This window comes from Mytilus edulis, chromosome 9 (assembly GCF_963676685.1).
Source record: "Mytilus edulis chromosome 9, xbMytEdul2.2, whole genome shotgun sequence".
Taxonomy (NCBI): Eukaryota; Metazoa; Mollusca; class Bivalvia; order Mytilida; family Mytilidae; genus Mytilus; species Mytilus edulis.
The window spans coordinates 45,107,541-45,128,520 of NC_092352.1; the positions used below are offsets into that span (position 1 = coordinate 45,107,541).

Genomic DNA, 20,980 nt, shown 5'->3' on the forward strand with positions numbered 1-20,980 from the left:
AAAGAAGAATATAAATGGTTGCATGCATGCAAACTATATACCCAATTGCTGAAGTTTTCTTCAAGCTCAACAGATCCGATAATTTTACAGTAACAATATTGACAATGGCATGCATAAATGCATCAATGTACAAATTATTCACTGCATTTGGATACCGATATGGAAGAGGATCGAGATATAGGAGATTGGAAGGAAATCGGCCACTATCGGAAATGAATTTGAAAGGGACCTAAAATTCATTATTAATATATTCATTGGTATGCTAGATCACTAAAGAATTGGATACATGATCTTTTCGTCCCCTCTGTTAGAGTCGTCTTTCCGTTTTGGTTTTGTATTCACAACTGGTCCTAAACTGTCTGAACGGATTTATTGAAACTTTCACTTTTGTACTTCTTAAATTTTTTCTTCAGAATGATTTTTGTGTTTACTTTTGAATGACTTTGTACGGAAGCCGGTTAGTGTCAGGATAGAGTTTTATTTTAAGTATTTTAGTTAAGTTGTTATAACGACTTAGCATATTTATCTTGTTATAACAACTTAGTTAACTTATTTAAACGTCTTATAAATCAGAAGATGTGGTATGATTGCCAATGAGTCAACTATCCACAAAAGACCAAAATGACACAGACATTAACAACTATAGGTCACCGTACGGCCTTCAACAATGAGCAAATCACATACCCTATAGTCAGCTATAATAAGCCCCAATAAGACAATGTTTTAACGACTTAGCTTACTTGTTAAAACAAGTTAGCTTACTCGTTTAAACAACTTAGCTAACTCGTTAAAACGACTTAGCTAACTTGTTTAAACAACTAAGTAACTTGTTATAACGACTTAGCTAATTTAACTCGTTATAACAACTTAGCTTACTCGTTATAACGACTTAGCTAAGTCGTTTAAAAAACTTAACTATCTCGTTTAAACAACTTAGCTAAGTTGTATAAACGACTTAGCTAATTCGTTTAAACGACTTAGCTAACTTGTTTAAACAACTTAGCTAACTCGTTTAAACAACTTAGTTAACTTGTTATAACGAGTTAGATTAGCTAAGTCGTTATAGCAAGTTATCTAAGTCGTTTAAACAAGTTAGCTAAGTTGTTTAAACGAGTTAGCTAGTTAGATAAGTTGCTTAATCGAGATAGCCAAGTTGTTTAACCGACTAAGGTAAAGTCGCTATAACGAGTTAACTCAGATGTTATAACGAGTTAAATTAGATAAATCGTTATAACAAGTTAGCTTAGTTGTTAAAACGAGTTAGCTAAGGTGTTTTTACAAGTAAGGTAAGTCGTTTAAACAAGTAAGCTTAGTCGTTAAACAAGTTAGCTATGTTGTTATAACAAGATAAATATGCTTAGTCGTTATAACAACTTAGCTAAGTCGTTATAACGACTTAAATATAAAACTCCACCTTGACACTAACCAGCTTCCGTAACTTTGACATTGTCATAGCAGTAATTACAGTGTTCATATGTATCCACATCCTGTCCTAAATCGGTGTCTAAAATTAGAAAAAAGACCTTATGCACCACTTATTTCTTTATATATCAGCATTGCCGTAGTACATCTAATTGTTGATTAGGACAGAAAAGTGTAGTCCTTGTTTTATCTCTAAAGAAAAGGAAACATTTCATAGATGTTTATTGAGAAATTTAAAGTTTTTCAATGACAAAACTCATTGGTTGCAACATTTGCTACTGTTCCAGTATCTTCTTTAGAATCGTAATAACCGATTTTTAAAAGTTTTTATTCAATGTTCTGAATAAAGATCTCAAATACTGCAAAGCTAATCTCATCTTCGCTAGCCAAGGGTTACGATCAACCCCTGGCTAGCGAAGATGAGCTAATCTACTCATTGGGTGAAAAATCCTAAGAATTTCTTTGAAAATTAAAGTTGTACGCCTTTAAATTATATATAATAAGAGGGCGCAATAATGATGTTTTTAAAATAAACTCCTCTCTTTAATAGTTATCCCACGATGACGCGGTGTGTCAGTGTAAGATCACCCCGATGGCCGGAGGCCAGAGGGTAATCTAACACTGGACACACCAAGTCCGAGTGGGATAACTATTTTACATCCCAGCTCTTTTAGATTAGACGAAAAACCATTTACAATTCATAAAATCTTGTTTAGAACGCCACACAACCATTATAATATACTTCATACATTACTATATGATATGTACCCTTTCTGACCCCCCGAACACGATGAGTAGATATCAAACAATGTCAACTCGCCCCACTGGCCAATCGGCCCAACCTATATCGCCACTTTATGAAAAAATCGCCCCGCTCTTGTTTACCGACTCGCCCCACTTTTGAAAAAGTGTAAAATCAAACTGAACAATCACTGACACCTCACTTTTTAACGAAAAGGGTTTAAACCCCACTGAATAAACGTCTGCCAACTCGCCCCACTTATAAAAATATCTTGCTTCCTTTAAGTATGTTAAATTACTAATAGTTCGTATCAAGTCGTCCTTGTGTAGTGGTTGTGTCGTGGCTTGAGTTCGAATCCCAGCATATACACTGGATTTTTTCTACGTGAATTATGATAGATAGTGTTTTCCTTATAATTGTATATTTAATTATAAGTTTTATAGTGGATTTGACATTCCCGCCAAAATGTTACAGAACAAAGGAAAGCATGCGTAACAAAGAAACTCAAACTGGGGCGATCTGGTAGGGGTGATCCGGCTCAGATCACCCCTGTTAGAACAAAGGAGCTGGGATGTAAAACAAAGAGTTATACATGTAATCAAAGGAAAAATCATTTAAAAGTAAAGAATTATTAAAAAATACAAATTCTTGATTTAAAGAGCTATAGTCTAAATCTCCACCCATAAATAAGAACAGAAACACTACAAAATATGTGACAGAAGAAAAGAGTAAGTGAAATGAGACCTATCGTCTCAAAGTATCAAAATGACTCATTTACTTAAAGATTCAGAAGTATCAGAATATAACACGGTTGCATGAACACAAAAGAAAGTTTTTATTTCGGCGGTTTTTAATGATCTGAACTGTTGATCAGGACTCTTGTTACATAATTTTATATGTAAAATAATCATTGAAAGTTTCATTGCAGCAGACGATATGAATAATACATCCGGTAATCTTACATAATCATCTACATTTCTTAGGAAAAAGGAAAATAGAGAATATCAAACTTTTCTTTCCTCTTTTGTTGTAAATTTCGAAGAAATGCATCTTCCTTTTTTTATATTGTGTAAAATCCTTTGTTTAAATAACTTTGAGAGCGGAATCTTCTACAATTCAACTAAACAAGTTTGGTGGTTTTTTTTCTGTTTATATCATTTTACTACTGACTGTAATTAACATAAATAAATGACATTGTTCCTGCCAAGTCAGTTAGATGCGGATTCCACAAACAAGAACATGGTTTCGTTGAAAGTGTTTAATATCAATCCTCACTGCGACAAGGTGGCACGGTAGTATTTGCATTCCAAAATTTAGGTTGCTCTTTTGTGTACCCTACTTAGGTTAATGTATCTAAACAGTGTGATTGGACAAAAAATACAGTATCAACTGAACATACTTTCCCAAACTGAGGGATGAATCAGGTGTAGAAAAATATGAAATAATTTTACATACAGATGAAAATGAATTTTTGAGAATTTTTGAAAATTTTGTATTCACTGCACCATAAAAGACCTAAAAATACTAGTGGCCTTAGGTTTTTAAAAATAGCCAAAAAAGTAAACGGTCATGATGCATATTCAAATTCATTTCTGAATAGTAAAATGAAAATACTTCAGTTAACTGTGAATGTAGAATTTTTTGCAGTGTTAGAAAGTGGTGAAAATTCTAAAAAGGCTATCATTATCCCTTATGGGCAAGGAAATACTACCGTGCCACCACAAAGCGAATGTTCGACTGAAACTATATTTTTTGCATTATCAAATCTAAATGAGAAATACCATAGAATTAGTAATCATAAATCATAGAAAAGACAAGACAAGACAATATTTAATTTGAGTCTCACCTCTTATAAAACATTTACATAATATTACAATTTCAAATATAAAACAAGAGCCACTCTAAAAAGAGTTATGAGAGACTATAAAAAATGGTATATACATTTACATATATATATATACACACATAAAATATAAAACATAAAACAAATTAAAAGCATAAAAGTATACAAATTTTCAGAATATAATAAACATTTTCTTTTCAGTAAAATATCATAGCAGATTTTGGCAGAATAAAAGTAAACATTTTCATAACTAAATAAAAATACAATTGTATCGTCATCTGACATACTATTAAAATCATGACAAAAAGAATTAGCATGACTTAACAACACAGCACGAAAATCTGAATATAGTGGACATTTCAAAATTACATGCTTCTCATCTTAAATGGTATCAATACAACTAAAACATATTCTTTCATTAATAGGTAAGTTCTGATACCGGCCCGTTTCATTTTTTAGGGGCGCAACACCACAGCGAAATTTTGCAAAAGCACTTCTATATTTCCCTGCAATAGTTCTACAAATGTCATAAGAACCTATGTGGACAATTATTTGATTTAACAAAAATAAGCATTATTATCTTTCATTACTTATAACTATTGAATTGCGGAATTTAGGGGGGGAGGGGGCGGTAGTTGCTTTCGTCTCCTCACCTTGATTGAAAAAAATATAAAAATAAAGACGTCAATATTCGCCTCGATCCGCACGGCAGTCTATATTCCGTTTCAGGAATCACACTTTTTTAGGAATCACACTTAGTCTACCTTTTAAAAATAAGGGATACGCCCCTTCTTTTTTATTCTGTCTTATGGTGAGTGATGCACAAGACTGATAATTGTTTCATAATCTATCATAACTTCGAACAACCTTCAATAGACTTTTAAACCTCGAGACAAAGACATACGAAAAATGTCGCTTTTTTATTTTTCCAGTTGACAGTGCCAAATTTAAATCTCTACAATGATCAAACGATGTCAGCGATTTTTTTATTGTCCTAAAGTGTTCATATGATGTATATATTGTTAGTGGTATCAAAGTTGATTCATCGAGAAGAATCAATTTCAATGAAAATGATATGTTAAAAATTTTAAAATGCAACTAATTGCTTACACCATTGACAGTTTAAAAATTATTTTTTGAGTTATTCCTCTTTTATTTGATTACATGTAATTCTTCGCGTTCATGAACTGACTTTTCTTCCTTGAGGACACGTTTTCACTTTCGGAATCAAGCTTAGTCAACATCTATTGCTTTTTAATAATTTTCAAAGTTTCTTGTGGTTTTAAAGTCTTTCTAATTTATTTTTATTTGTACAGGTGAAAAACGTCACCTTATCAACTCGTCAAATTATTCTTTTATTATAAGCAATCAAAGGATTTTTTTGTATTTACATCATCACATGTATAAACATCTCAATGAAATGATTTTACCTTTGAGCATTACTTTTTTTACGATATAAATATTACTGAGCATAAAGATTTTTAAATAAAACTAATTGCTAACACAAAACATGTTTTTGCATTAAAATAAACTTGGGAGATCGCGATCGAAGGGGACTTTTTAACTCTAAGTCGAAAAGAAATGACAATGCAATGGGGAAAAAAACCCAACTAAAACGGCAAAAAGATTATAATTAAGTAGACAAAACACCACACAGAGACCCAAAGACTGAACAAAATGAAATCCTTAAAAACTGCGTATACTAATGAAAAAGCTTTTGTTCCAATATTGGTAATGATAATCAAATATCATGGATCTCTGCCACGTTAATTATATATATGGAATTTTTTTTTTGAAGACTTCGATTTTTAAACTTTCATGTCATGATACAGATCTCGGCTTTTTTGTTTGTTTTATTGTCGTTGAAATATCACAATTAACACTTAAGTAGGAAATGGATTTCAGGAAATACAAGTGCAAATGCATACAAAAGTCATATAACCCTCCCTTATTAGCAACTGGATATGATGTGAATTCAGAGAAATTGCCTGTATAATGTATACCGATATTGAAAAATCAGGCTGTATTTAAACATTTAGTTTATATTGTTATGTGATAATATAGACAGATTTCTTCGTACGTGTACTTATATCAATCCTTCCAAGAAGAATAATTGCCGCCTTTTTGTAGTTTACATCATTAAGAAACGGATATTTTATAAGAAATTAGTCTTTGTTCGTTTACCAATTCATTGTTATGATTCCAAATATGACATTTACGGTTTATTATTCTTTTTGGCAACAGCAAACTTTCGCATCCTTTTCAATTGATATTTTTTGGGGAAGAACATAAATATATCCTTATCTTTCATAAAAGAAGCATTTAAAGGTTCCCCTTTTCCGTTGTTTCAGTTCATGTTCGTTTCTATAAGACATCTTTTTTCTGTTTATATTTGACCTCCAACATTGCTGAAAAAGACAGTTTATCAAAGTTGTGTCAGGGTTAATGTGTGCATACGAATTAAATGGCTTCGGGATAATCTATATTGTCAAACAAACTTTAGTTCCTGTTCAAACCTCATTAGTTTTGATAGAGGATCACATAACATAGTAATCATATAAAAAGATCAATTATGAACATAAATGATAAGATCTTTAAGGCTGAATTATTAAATGGCACCTCTGGCCTTTTTGAAAATACAAAATACCAATTATTTATTTTCACAGAAATTTAAATACGAAACCGCTACTGGATACTTTAAAGTGGTCTCTATAAATCTAATTTATCTGTAATCAATTGACACAACAAAAAAACTTTTGTATGTGAATTATATACATTCAATTTAAAATATACAGATACAGATTATTAGCTTTTTGGAAAATCCAGTTGCAATATCTTGGTATAAGTGTTAGATCTGTATTTCCATGTCCTTTAAAGCTTGATTGCTCTTTGACTGTCTCTCAATTATATAAGCTGCTGCAGCTTAATATCTTGTTATTTTTTGTCATACATTTCTGAATTTTTTGGTCGTCCGTGCTCTTTAACTTTGCACTTGACTTGGCCTTTTAACTTATTTAAATCGAGCAGTCACCGATCAGTGTTTTAGATGAAATGCGCACTTAATGTTCAAAATTTTAAGCTGGTACATTTTGTGAATTAATTTGCTCTCACAAAACTTTTGAAGTCTGTACCAATTCCGGAGCGGGACGTTTGCGCTTTTTCATAGGACATTTGCGCTTTATTTTTTTGGACACTTGCGCTTCAAATCATAGGACGTTTGCGCTTTTCAAAAAAGGACATTTACGCTTTTTACATAGGACATTTGCACTTTTGTAATATTTGGTTTTTATGACTTCCCTCCTCTTTTATCCAGGCTTTGGACCGGAAGGTTTGACCTTGCAGAGTTTAATTGGTTGTACATAAAAAAAAAATCCGTTTCTCTATCGTTGACTTGAAGAAAATGTTTGAATTTGGATGTCCGTACGGGATATTAACCTGCAAAGAGAGTGTGAACATCTTCTCTTGAATAAGCCAAATTTGGTTGAGATTTTTTATAAAAAAAAATAATCGAGAATGGAAATGGGAATTCGGTATGAGTGCAAATGACACAACTCTCCATTCAAGTAACAATTTATAAAAGTAAACCATTATAGATCAAAGTACGGCCTTCAACACGTTTTTTTTTTTTTTTTATTTCTAGCATAACAAAGGTCCGTTTTAATTCTAGCATAACAATTTGTACGGTTCATCTCTATGAAAGGTCTTCACTTTTGAAGGTTAGATCTATAGGTAAAAAGCGCAAATGTACGGTTAGTTTATTACAGGTGAATCAAACTTTAAAGCGCAAATGTCCATAGTATTTGAAGCGCAAATGTCCTATCGTTTTACAGGTAAATAAGCGCAAACGTCCTGTGCGCACCAATTCATAGGGGAACGACCATTTGATTTTCTGCGGAAGGAGGATTTTGAAAATTAATCTCATGGACGTGTAAGAACTGAAAATAAATAATCGTGCCTAAGACAGGATGAAAATGAATATTCTGCAAAACAAAACGAAGAAAATAATTTCGCGGAAAAAAATAAGTATGCGCAGCTACAGATAAACAAGTATAACCTATTCGCAAAATTCCTTCTATCCACTACTTGAAAATTAACTCGACCTCTCAACAGAAACTGCTGTAATAGTTTTATGTGCGTAGTATTTCTAATTTAACTTCAGTATTCTTTCTGGTCTACAGTGACATTTTATTATGGAAATTAATTTTTGTTCTTCAAACCATAAGACTTTTCAAGTATTGTATAAAGCATGCTTCACAAAATACTTGCATTTAGAATAAAAAGATTACGCAGTAGAATGACTCGTCGCTCTGGTCCGTCATTTGTATTGAGCCCGTTCGAAATAGTTGTTTGTTACTTGATGATTTCGGGTTCCTTCGTTTTTATTTCATATACATTGTGTAGCTCGGGGTCTGATTCGCCCTTGTTTCCACTTAATCATGTACACTATATTGTTTAAGTTTGTGAATGTCGACCGCCAAAATTCCGCTTAAAACTATTCTATTTAAGCCATGTTATTTTTTTCAGTATATATATATCTTGAAATTGTTAACTCTCTCATATTTTTTTTCTAATCTGTAGACTTTACTTCTGGTTGATCTTTCAACATCATCTAGAGTTCATTATTTGTATGTTTGGACAGGCTACGAATTTGTGTTATACCACCATTGACTTCTGTTCTTGTTGTACCATAGTCGATTGAGCAATGTTTAGGGTGACCATTAAAACAATAGCAGAGATTTGGATGAGGTTTACAGAATAGAGAATAAAAGAAAAAAGAGTTGCGCAAAATTTGCCAAAAAAACCCAATATAGAACAGAGAAAAATAAAAATAAAGAATAAAGAATAACAGAGCGCTGAAATGTATAGAAAAAAGTAAAAAGGGCAAATTAAAAAAAGAATAAAAAAGGGTATGAAAAATCTAAGAATAAGAAACGCAGAAAAATTTACAAGTGAGCATAAAAGCAACAAAGTATATACCTGAACATGATTTTGTGAAAGCAATTTTTATGTTTCTACTTCTACTTTTAAAAATAACTATCCTCTTTTCCTCATGTCTAAATTTAACTAGGTCTTCTGTCTAAAAATATTTTATATTCCCTGAAAACGTGTTTCATTTTCAGAAAATAAGGCTGTTCTAAATGTGCTAGCTACTTTCATTTTCGTGTTTTTGATGATAAAGCTTATTTTTGTAACCTAATATTTAAAATAAAACAGTGGTCAAGTTTTTGATGTCTTCTTGTCTCAATAAAAAAATAACGGGAAACACAGAATAAGAGTAAAACGATACCCATTCATTTTTAACAGCACATTTTATCAAATAGAACAATCACAAAAAGACTAAGTCAAAATGGCTGTCCAGTTACATAAATATTAGGTGCAATTTATAAAAAGAAAAAAAGAAGTTACCACGGGTGTATAAAAAACAAAGAAATATCTTGAAATCTTTTCACTATTTGAATATCTCATATCGTATTATAAAGATCAAACTCTAACAGTGTAACTTAAGAGCGATTTAAATCGCGATTGATTTCAAGAAACTACGCATTAAAATAATAAGAAATCCTTTATATAATCGTACGAATGTAAAAAATAAAAAAGGTAGGGGTCAATGTCAAATTATGAAGCTTCAATCCAACGACATAAAAATTCAGAATAGTTCAAGAGGGCAACTCACAGTCAGTACATTAAATTCAGATATTATTGCATTTTTTTAAGAATGGACAAACATGAGCTTAATTATTGCACTTTCTAGAAAATCTGCATAAAGACGTAAATGTATCGAATTAAGAGTATTGTGATACACATCCATTCGCATTATTCCCAATAATTTCTGAATTCACTGTAACTCATAACGCAGTTGTATATAAGATATATCATAATCTTAATCGTTTCGAGTCTAAAAATGCGTTGCATAAATTGAAAAATTGAGAAAAATAGTTACCAGCTAAAAAACAGACAAAAGAAAGGAAACAAACAAAAAATTGACAGAACCGCATGAACTTAAAATTTGAGCGAGACCGGGCTCTTTCCTATGACCCCCCCCCCCCCCGGATCATATTAAGGTATATACGGAAAAAAATTCAGAGACAATTGCCTGTGGTAATAAACTCAAAAGAAACAACCTAAGATTTGCTTTAAACACAAATTCTATCAAAAAGATGAAAAAGATAAAAAAAAAAAATTAAAAAAAATGACATATTCTACTGTCAAGGTTCCTTACTAAAAACAACCACAGGAAAATTTAGCAAAGCTGTACTGTTTTGTATATCTCAATCCTTCTTCCTTTTCGCACGGTTCCATTTTTAACTGGTATAAAGTGGTACAATTTAAAGAATTTGATTGCGTATTCGAAAACAATCAAACACATCAAAACAAATATTCTTTAAAATACTTCCTGGATTTTTTTTTCTTTTGAAATATAAAAGTTTAAATATCTTTAAATGATATATTGTAACAGGCAAACGAAATTGAACTTGATGCACTTATAAAATGCATGGACATTTAAAAAAAATTCTCTGTTTCGATCTGATCTTATTTTTATTCATGAGTCCAAGTCATGTTATATTATGAGGGTCAAGATTGGGGTACTTTATTTCTTTTATTCTTATTTATTTTAACCATTATTCTCTATTCCTTATATCTTAACATCCCATTATCTTCTCTTTTGTTTTAAATTCGTGCCTATTTTTCTCTTTTCTTAATTTTTTGTGCGTTTTATTCAGAACTCTTTACCGATAATACTTTATTCTATAAAAATTCAGACCCTCATATCTTATGCAACATTGAAAATTTCCATATTACGTCACGTCACTGTTTTTTATCTAGGATTTTCCTTTACATTTAAAAACATTCTTTCCAGTTTCCAATGCTTTGCATATCATTTCTGGCCTTCGTGTTTTGTAGGCCTATATTCAGATTTTGACATACTTTACTCAATAACTTTTATATAAAGCTTCTTTAGACACGAAGTGCTTTGAGATAAATATAAACGTTTTTTGGTATTGCCGCTTAAAGATCGTATTTCACCTCTTAACGTCTGCTGTTTTTGGAATTCAGGGTTATTGGGCGTGCAACAAATATGTCCTTTTGTTCATGTAAATAAAAATAATATGTTGCGTAAGTATTTGGACAAAAGCTTTTGTGTGATAATTGTGGCTGATAGAATTGACGTGGAGAAATTTCTTTTGCATAATGTATTGAGATTGAGGAACATTTCCTCGTAAAATATGAAATACATTTTTTGAAATTCCAACTTAAAAGAAGAGTTGTGGCCAATTCTCGGATTGATAAAAACTAAAACCAAGGATATTTCCTAAATTTTACATACCAATTTGAACAGACAAAAATTAGTTATAATCTAATTGTGGAATACTGTCAATTCGATCAAAATTTCAGTATAAAAAACACCTCATATGTTTAAAATTTACAGTGTAACAATTTCACATAGATGTCTCCACTGTTTATATATTGCATAATGCTCGTGTTGCCTCTGATGAACCTGCTGTTTATATATTTTTTGTTTATTTCTTTAAATATAATTTGTTCTTTTAGTAAAGAAAATAGATTAAAATGACAATGAACATATAATAATAGACCCAGAATATATTGCTATATTTGTATAATATGGACTAAATTGCCTGTCATATAAAGGTCCTGTTTAATGACTTCTATTGTCGAAAACAAAAGTACACGGATTTTCGAAAATCAAAGGATTTTAACAAGCTGTCTGAAAATCACGGACTATTATATTTGTTTGAGATGTAATTATTTTAAAATTCAACGTTGTTTGTAGATTTCGTCATTTGTCATTTTCGTACTTTAAAAACAAAGCCATTATTGCATGTCAGCTTCATACAGTTTCCATTACCTGTACTGTGGAATTCTTTTTTTAGAATTATTTCACCAAGCATCTTTTTTTTATTTTATGCATATCTTCAGATTTGGACTCAATCTGACAACGAAATATAATAAGTAGAGGACATGCTTCTATTTCTAAATTCATATGCATTCTTTTTTTTATTATTTTATAAAGGGTATGACGAAAAGCTAGTGGTGATGTTGACAGAAAAAAACATATAAATGTGTCTTTTCAATATAAACAGAAATGTCAAGGTCAATCAAAATTTTCCGAAAGAAGAACATGCGTTTTCCGAAAACCAAGTTTACATCTGACCCTTAGCATTTATATTATTCATATTGTCGGTTCATAGTGGATATCATTCATCTATGTTTAAATTTAAATATGATGATAGCTATTCTTTTATGGTTTCCACACCACTCTTTGCGCATTTTATTAATTCATATTAGATATGTGGTTTATAACTAAAACAGCGTGAAAACAGGCATGTTGATTCAAAAACACACACACTAAGCTCTTGTTCACATTTCACAACGTAAAACAATCGTGAGTATAAGCACCGTTATTATATGTTGCAAGAATGCATTTATATGATTGTTCATATGCATAAATAATCAAGAAAAATACATTTTATATGTTTAGACATTGACTTAGCGTAGACTTCTGCTCCTGTTCATTTCAGTCCGTATCCTATAAAATCAAGCCTTGATATGTTGTTAATTCATTTATTAATGTGCAGTCTTTCCTTATTAAAAGAAAACATTCATAATTATATTAAAATCTGAGATTCTACCAGTCCGGTAGCCTAACAGCATGAAAACTAGTATATATTTAATGCGTTTCCCTCGGTTTAATTTGTTACCCCGATTTTGTTTTTTGTCCATGGATTTATGAGTTTTGAACAGCGGTATACTACTGTTGCCTTTATATATCTGTATTTTGATTCAATTTAAAAACTGAGATGTTTGATAATAAAGCCGCCTTAAAACTTGTTCGAGCAAGCAATTTTCTTTGCAAGCAGTTTGTCAACCTGTACACACTGTGAGCTCTACGACTGCAGTCGATGCAAAATGTATGTACATCAAAACAATTTATCAACCATCACTGATAATAGCAAGTAAGTTATACGACACTTTAATTGTTGTAAAAGGCCACTACCAAGTCAGCTTTACAATAATTGGAATGCTGCAAACAAACAGTACGAAGTCAATGATACGACAATGGGATTGCTGCAAAAGGACAATACCAAGTCAGCTATACGACAATTGGATTGCTGCAAAAGGACAATACCAAGTCAGCTATACGACAATTGGATTGCTGCAAAAGGCCAGTACCAAGTCAGTTATACGAGAATGGGTTTGCTGCAATTCCCTTTCATGAATGTGACCTACCGAATTAGACTATTTATCGGATTTGTAATCACATACGCAACACGACGGGTGCCACATGTGGAGCAGGATCTGCTTACCCTTCCGGAGCACCTGAGATCATCCCTAGTTTTTGGTGGGGTTCGTGTTGTTTATTCTTTAGTTTTCTATGTTGTGTCATGTGTACTATTGTTTTTCTGTTTGTCTTTTTCATTTTTAGCCATGGCGTTGTCAGTTTGTTTTAGATTTATGAGTTTGACTGTCCCTTTGGTATCTTTCGTCCCTCTTTTAGTGATATGGAAGCTGCAGCAACGGCTTGTACGCAGCAAGCTGTATGACAGTCAATGCAAAAGTCATTTTCATTTTTTTACATAAATAAGGCAGTTAGTTTTCTCGTTTGAATTGTTTTACATTGTCTTATCTTGGCCTATTATAGCTGACTATGCGGTATGGGCTTTGCTCATTGTTGAAGGCCGTACGATGACCTATAGTTGTTAATGTCTGTGTCATTTTGGTCTTTTGTGATTGTTGTCTCATTGGCAATCTTCGGTGTTGACATGAATATCATTTATATGGTCATTTTTATAAATTTCCTGTTTTACAAAACTTTGAATTTTTCGAAACACCAAGGATATTCTTATCCCAGGCAAATATTACCTTAGCAGTATTTGGCACAACGTTTTGAGTCTTCAATACTCTTTAACTTTGTACTTGTTTGGCTTTATAACTATTTTGATCGGAGCGTCACTGATGAGTCTTATGTAGACGAAACGCGCATCTGGCGTATTAAAATATAATTATGGTACCCTTGGTACTATTGACAGCCTTCATAATTTCATTTGATAATTGTTGCATCTACATTGGGCCTAAGATGTAATTTTATACAGTGGTAAGGTTCTTTTTTAAACTTTGTTTTCCTGGTAGTTTTTTTAAAGACATTTATGAAAGTTTCCTTGTACTTTCGTCATTTTTATTATTGAACATGGTGCACATGTTGCCTGTTATTCTATTTGACTTATTAATATCGATTATTAACTTGGTGTCGGGTTTTTTTCTCGGTTCCTCATAGAATTTTAAAAAACAATAGCAGACTTCAAATTTTTCATAAATGTGTAGCTTATTTCTTTCGGTGGAAAATCATACAATGTACACCTACATCAAGACTCGTAAATTTCAGCATTATCACTTGCATGTTTTCTTTGAAATGGAAAATTTTGTATGAATTTATTCCTCGTAGAATTATACTTTGTTAATTAATAAAAGCGATTTTTTTCTACCATTCTTTGGAGCTGAAGACAGGGTGCTCTTAGTTGTTTTTTTCTATTTGTTTAAATGAATGAATGAATGAAATATTTTGTTTTTTACGTTTGAAGATTCATTACCATTTAATTGTAAAGACCTAAAGAGAAAAAAAATTGGGAATTTTCACTCGTTTAAACCTAAACAAATATTACGATTGATCTTTAAACATACTCCATAAAGATATGTACTTTTAATGTATTAATAAACTCTCGATTGTATATTTAGATTAGGTAAGTGAAGTTTGAATTAAATTTAACACCTCAATTATGTTTTATCGATTATAGCTATCCAATAAAATTTACTTCCTACATTAACAACGAAGTCATCGATTTTAATTTTAACTAGAACACACCCGTATATCGCGGGTCCGTGACTGAATTAAAGTATATAACTATGCGCAAGCCTTATTTTAGTATTAGTATTGTCATCTGATAAAGTCATGCTGATTATAAGATACACAGTTTTCTCTGCTTTCAAATCTTTCTGTTTGAACCCGTCGAACTGGAACTTATCAATTATTGATAATATTAATAATTTGGAAAACAAAAGATCCTGGAATAGATTATTTTTTAATCAACAGTATTGTCCTATATTAGTTATAAATATTGAATTCTTTGATTCGCTGTTTTACGTCATGCCCGCTAACAAATTGAAAACTGTACCTATACGCCTTATTTTAGTCCAGATTTTTAGTATTCGTATTGTTATCGTAGAAAGTCTAACTGATTAAAATACTACAATAGGTAACAATTTGACAATTAAGTAGTGTCAACCCTGTGATTATGACCCGTGTAATAATATATTATAGCATATCAATCCTGAATACACCGTTTGGTGGTGCGCCTGTCAGATGCGGAACGTACAGATAAGGTAATCGGTAACAGGTGAATATACTATTGGTATCGGTATCGGACTCGACCCGGAACTTCTTAATTATTGGCAATATTAATTACGTGGAAAACAAAAGGGCCTGGAGTGGTGTAATTTTTAATCTACACCTTTGTACTATGTTAGTTATATATAAAGTGGAATTCTTTAATTCGTCGTTTTTATGTGATGACGGCTGACAAATTGGACCTCGTAATTTTAGTATTATAGATAAGTGAATGGAAAAACCAAATTAAATCGTTTGAAGACGAATTAAAACGCACCGTAGATAGTGTTTTTGGGGAGCACTCATCAGTATCTCTCAAGAGCAAATGAGATGTATTACTAGTCGAAAAACAATTAAACTTTTACACACATAAATGATTGCATAGTTTTTTTCCTTTCTTTTTGGATAAAACATCGAATTATTCAGTTAAAATTTGAATTATTCAGTTAAAATTTGTCATAAAAGAAAAAGAAAAACAATGCTAGATTTCTCCTTTTTTATATCTTTAATCTTTTGCCTCAATTTTTTTTTGCTTCAAATATATTTTTTATCTGTTACATATTTTCAATGATCTTTTAGCTGTGGTATATTATCTTTTCTAATGGTTGATAAATAGGTTCTTTTGTTTGTGGTAATATTATTGATGTATATCTCATTGCAATTTCATTATACATTTGATGTTTATACTTCCATTTCTAATACGTCAGAAAATATCGTTCCTTTAGATGGATAGATTTTAAATCTAGGTTTTTCACAAACGTGCACAAGTTTAATGCCTTGATAAAGACATTCTACTTTATCTTGAGTAACTACATAACATGTATGTGCATTAGACTCCATAATTTTGACAGTCTAACACAATAGGAGAGCACTCCCATATCATATGTATTTCCATATAAAATACAACAGCTATGACTGTACATGCCATCCATGCGGTGTACAAATAATGCATTGATATGACTGTACATGCCATCCATTCGGTGTACAATTATTGCATTGATATGACTGTACATGCCATCAATTCGGTGTACAAATAATGCATTGATATGACTGTACATGCCATCCATGCGGTGTACAAATAATGCATTGATATGACTGTACATGCCATCCATGCGGTGAACAAATAATGCATTGATATGACTGTACAAGCTATCCATGCAGTGTACAAATAATGCATTGATATGACTGTACATGCCATCCATGCGGTGTACAAATAATGCATTGATATGACTGTACATGTCATCCATGCGGTGTACAAATAATGCATTGATATGACTGTGCATGCCATCCATGCGGTGTACAAATAATGCATTGATATGACTGTACATGCAATCCATGCGGTGTACAATTAATGCATTGATATGACTGTACATGCCTTCCATTCGGTGTACAAATAATGCATTGATATGACTGTACATGCCTTCCATGCGGTGTACAAATAATGCATTGATATGACTGTACATGCCATCCATGCGGTGTACAAATAATGCATTGATATGACTGTACATGCCATCCATGCGGTGTACAAATAATGCATTGATATGACTGTACAAGCTATCCATGCGGTGTACAAATAATGCATTGATATAACTGTACACGCCATCCATGCGGTGTACAAATAATGCATTGATATGACTGTACATGCCATCCACGCGGTGTACAAATAATGCATTGATATGACTGTACATGCCATCCATGCGGTGTACAAATAATGCATTGATATGACTGTACAAGCCATCCATGTGGTGTACAATTAATGCATTGATATGACTGTACATGCCTTCCATGCGGTGTACAAATAATGTATTGATATGACTGTACATGCCATCCATGCGGTGTACAAATAATGCATTGATATGACTGTACATGCCATCCATGCGGTGTACAAATAATGTATTGATATGACTGTACATGCCATCCATGCGGTGTACAAATAATGCATTGATGTTAGTTTTGATTTCATGGCTTGATCATAAAAATATATTTATATATAAGTTAAATGTTTTCTTCATTTTTTAATTTTATAGGGTTGTAAAAAGGTTGATTTAGTGCACATTTTAAATATATACAGCGTGTGCCTCTGTTAATGTTTTTATACTCCAATAAAATTATAAAAAGAAGCATACAATTCTTATAAAAGTTACAGGTCACTCAACACTATATTTTTGGACATACATAATACACTAGGCGAGGTGTTTATTTAACAATGTTAACGTATGAAAAGAAAACCAGTCTAAAAGAGGGACGAAGGATACCAGAGGGAGAGTCCAACTCATAGATAGAAAATAAACTGACAACGCCATGGCTAAAAATAAAAAGACAAACAGACAAATAATATTACAGAAGACACAACATAGAAAACTAAAGACGAAGTAACACGAACCCCACCAAAAATATATTCCCGGTACTGAAGCCTTTAGTATGTAGAGAATCCTGATGATTAACAATATAATATAACCAACTATAAGTACTCTGTATTAAGTGTTCCATGAATGTGATACATCTAAGTTATTTTGAAAAACAGTATCTATAATTTTCAATTGACGAATCAAGTGGGTACTAAATAACAATATAACCACTTTCCCTTCAACTTCCAAGTACTTCCACGTACCAAGCCCAAAAAAGCCATAAAAAATGTTAGTTTTTTTTATGTTTTTATGTGACACCAAGGAGTGAAATGGTTGAATCTAAGAAGTAAACATTGTTTTTTACATTTCCAATATACATGTTCTGCTGAAACTCAATTAACACAGTGATTTATATATTGTATAGTTCAGTACTATGAAATCATTTAGTACATTGCCGTTAAGACATGTTTTACGTTCTATTATTAATACAACTGTAACTTAATTGATAAATATTCATATATCTTGAAGTGTTTAATTGCGACGTTTTTTTGTGCAATCCAAAGTCAGGAACCTTTGGCCAGTGTTAGTCTTGTTTGATGTTTTTTTTTTAAATTTTGGTTCATTAATATGATCCGGAGTTTAGTGTGACGTCCATTTGTACTAAACTAGTATACAGTATTGTTATGTTAATTGTGTCTCAGGTTGCGGTATTTCCTTGCTGTGTTGAAGATCCATTGATGGCCCTGTTTGCTGTTTTCTCATATTTGGTAGAGTTGTTGGCTTTTTGAAATATTTCCAGTTTCCATTCTCCTTTCTAAAGGCACACATACTTATGATTGAAATTCCTTTGAAAATAAGAATATAATGTTAGTATGAAATTTCCTTTCATTTTTTGAACTACATATTGTATCTGCTTTGATTATACCAATACTTTCAGAAAACTGTAACTCAATTGTACCCCCCCCCCCCCCCCCCCCGCCCTAATTTGTAATAAATGAAAAATGAAGAGTTGTGAGGTATTCCCCAATGAGACTCTTCTAACTTAGCAAACAAGTCGTATAATTACAACTTTTAAAAGTCTTACAGTCATATAATCTGAAGATATGTATTTATTATTGAACTCTCGGTTACATATTTAGATTACATAAGAATTACGCAAGTGAAGTACCAATTGAATTTAATACCACAATTATTTCTTATAGATTTGCGTTTCCGATATGAATAGCGAATCAAATTTCACTTCCTATACCAACAATAAAGAAATCGATTTAAATTTTTGTAAATGGTTGCAATTGGAAAAACCAAACCTCAATGTTTGCATTTTTGCAATAACAGCTTTTAAGGCGCAATCATCGGGGGATTTTCAAGAGCCCAAATGAATTGAAGTTTTAGAATTGAACGAGTACACGTAGAATAAACCAACTATATAACAATAAGAAACAATAAATTGAAATCAGAAGGATGACACGATAAGAAAATAAGATGTTCAAGAAAAGGGAGCACATATGTATATATTTGTGAAAAACTAATGTTTGTGTCTTTGTTTGGGTCTTCATTTTCTTTTTTATGTATTTTTTTAAATTATTTTATGTGTTGCATATTATCTTTTTCCTTTATTTGTATCATATAATCTTTTTTATTTGACTGATATATTAGGGTTGATTTTTGTGCTGGTATCATTATTTTTCTTTATTGCTTTAATATCTACCAAATTTAATTTTGTCACACCTATGAATAGCATACTTCCTTTTCTAATTATAATTCTTAAAGATATTTTTAGAAAATAAAATCAATGTTTAAAGGTAACGGAAAGCAGAAATGTTGATAAATAGACACATAACATTCACATATGTGTACAGAAGAAAACGTCGTTCACTGAAATGGATAAATTTTAAATCAACATTTCTAAAAATAAAATGCACGATTCTTGATATATTTTGATAAAGACTTTCTACTAAATCTAGATTGAATAGCAGGTGACCTAACACGAAACACAGGTCGCTAGGTGCTTGTTAAAGATATTTTAAACATTATAAACAAGAATATGTCCCAAGTACGGATGCCCTATGGTAATATTTATTCAAATTTTGTTTTGTCGTACCTATGTACTACGTATTTGGAACAACTTTTTGGAATTTTGGATCCTCAATGCTCTTCAACTTTGCACTTGTTTGGCTTTATGAATATTTTGATATGAGCGTCACTGGTGAGTCTTATGTAGACGAAACGCGTGTCTGGTGTACTAAATTATAATCCTGTTAACTTTGATAACAACTATGATTCTTCTTGATTTTCTAATTTGCATTTTAATTCTGTAAGATCGTTTTAGAAACTGCAACAAATTTATAGGAAAGCAAAAAAGTTCATAAAGAAATAGTTACAGTCACAAAATTGTACCTCAGAAAATGTCATTTGCTGAGATGGATAGATTTTTAATTTACATTTCCAAAAATATTATGCACGATTCTTGATATACTTTTGAGACCTTCTACTAAATCTAGATATAATAATAGGTGACCTAACACTATATTTCTAAACATATGAAATACACGTGGCTAGGAGCTTTTTAAAACTATTTTTAAACATTTAAAGAAAGCAATTCTACATCGTTCTTGGTATATACGGTTTCAGTTTGTAGAAAATGTTGATGATTAACAATATGATATGATTTAACATAAGTACTCTGTATAATTAAGTATTCCATGAATGCAACATACCTAAATTATTTCGAAAAACGGTATTTTTAATTTTTCAATTGATGAATCATATGTAAAATATGAATTATATCAACGTTACTATAAACGTCATGTACTTCCACATGCCGATCCTAACAATATTTTTTTATTTTGTTTTATGTGCTGTTTTTATTTTCAATAAGGCGTCCAGTGGTTGTATCTTGAAGGAATTAAATGGTTAAATCTAAGAAGTGAACATTTTCTGTGATCATTTTCAATATACATGTACTGTTAAACCATATAAACACTGTAATTTTTTAGTTCTGTGTAACGTTTATGTCTTACTAAAAAATTGATGCAACACTATGAAGCCTTTAAGTGCATATCCTTGCCTGTAGAATATATTTTATACTACTCTAACTAAAATTGAGAATTATTCATATCTTAAGATAAAACTTCATCAACGATTTCAGGCTCATAATATGTAACTGATATGCTATATAAAAAAGAAGATGTGGTGTTATTGCAAATGAGACAACTCTCCACAAG

General features: G+C 31.5%; 1 long non-coding RNA gene across 1 annotated transcript in view; it reads left to right on the forward strand.

Annotated features, from left to right (window-relative positions):
• Positions 1-20,980, forward strand: part of LOC139488464 (uncharacterized) — a 147,337-nt gene that overhangs the window by 47,550 nt on the left and 78,807 nt on the right. The gene's annotated exons all lie outside the window — the stretch shown is intronic.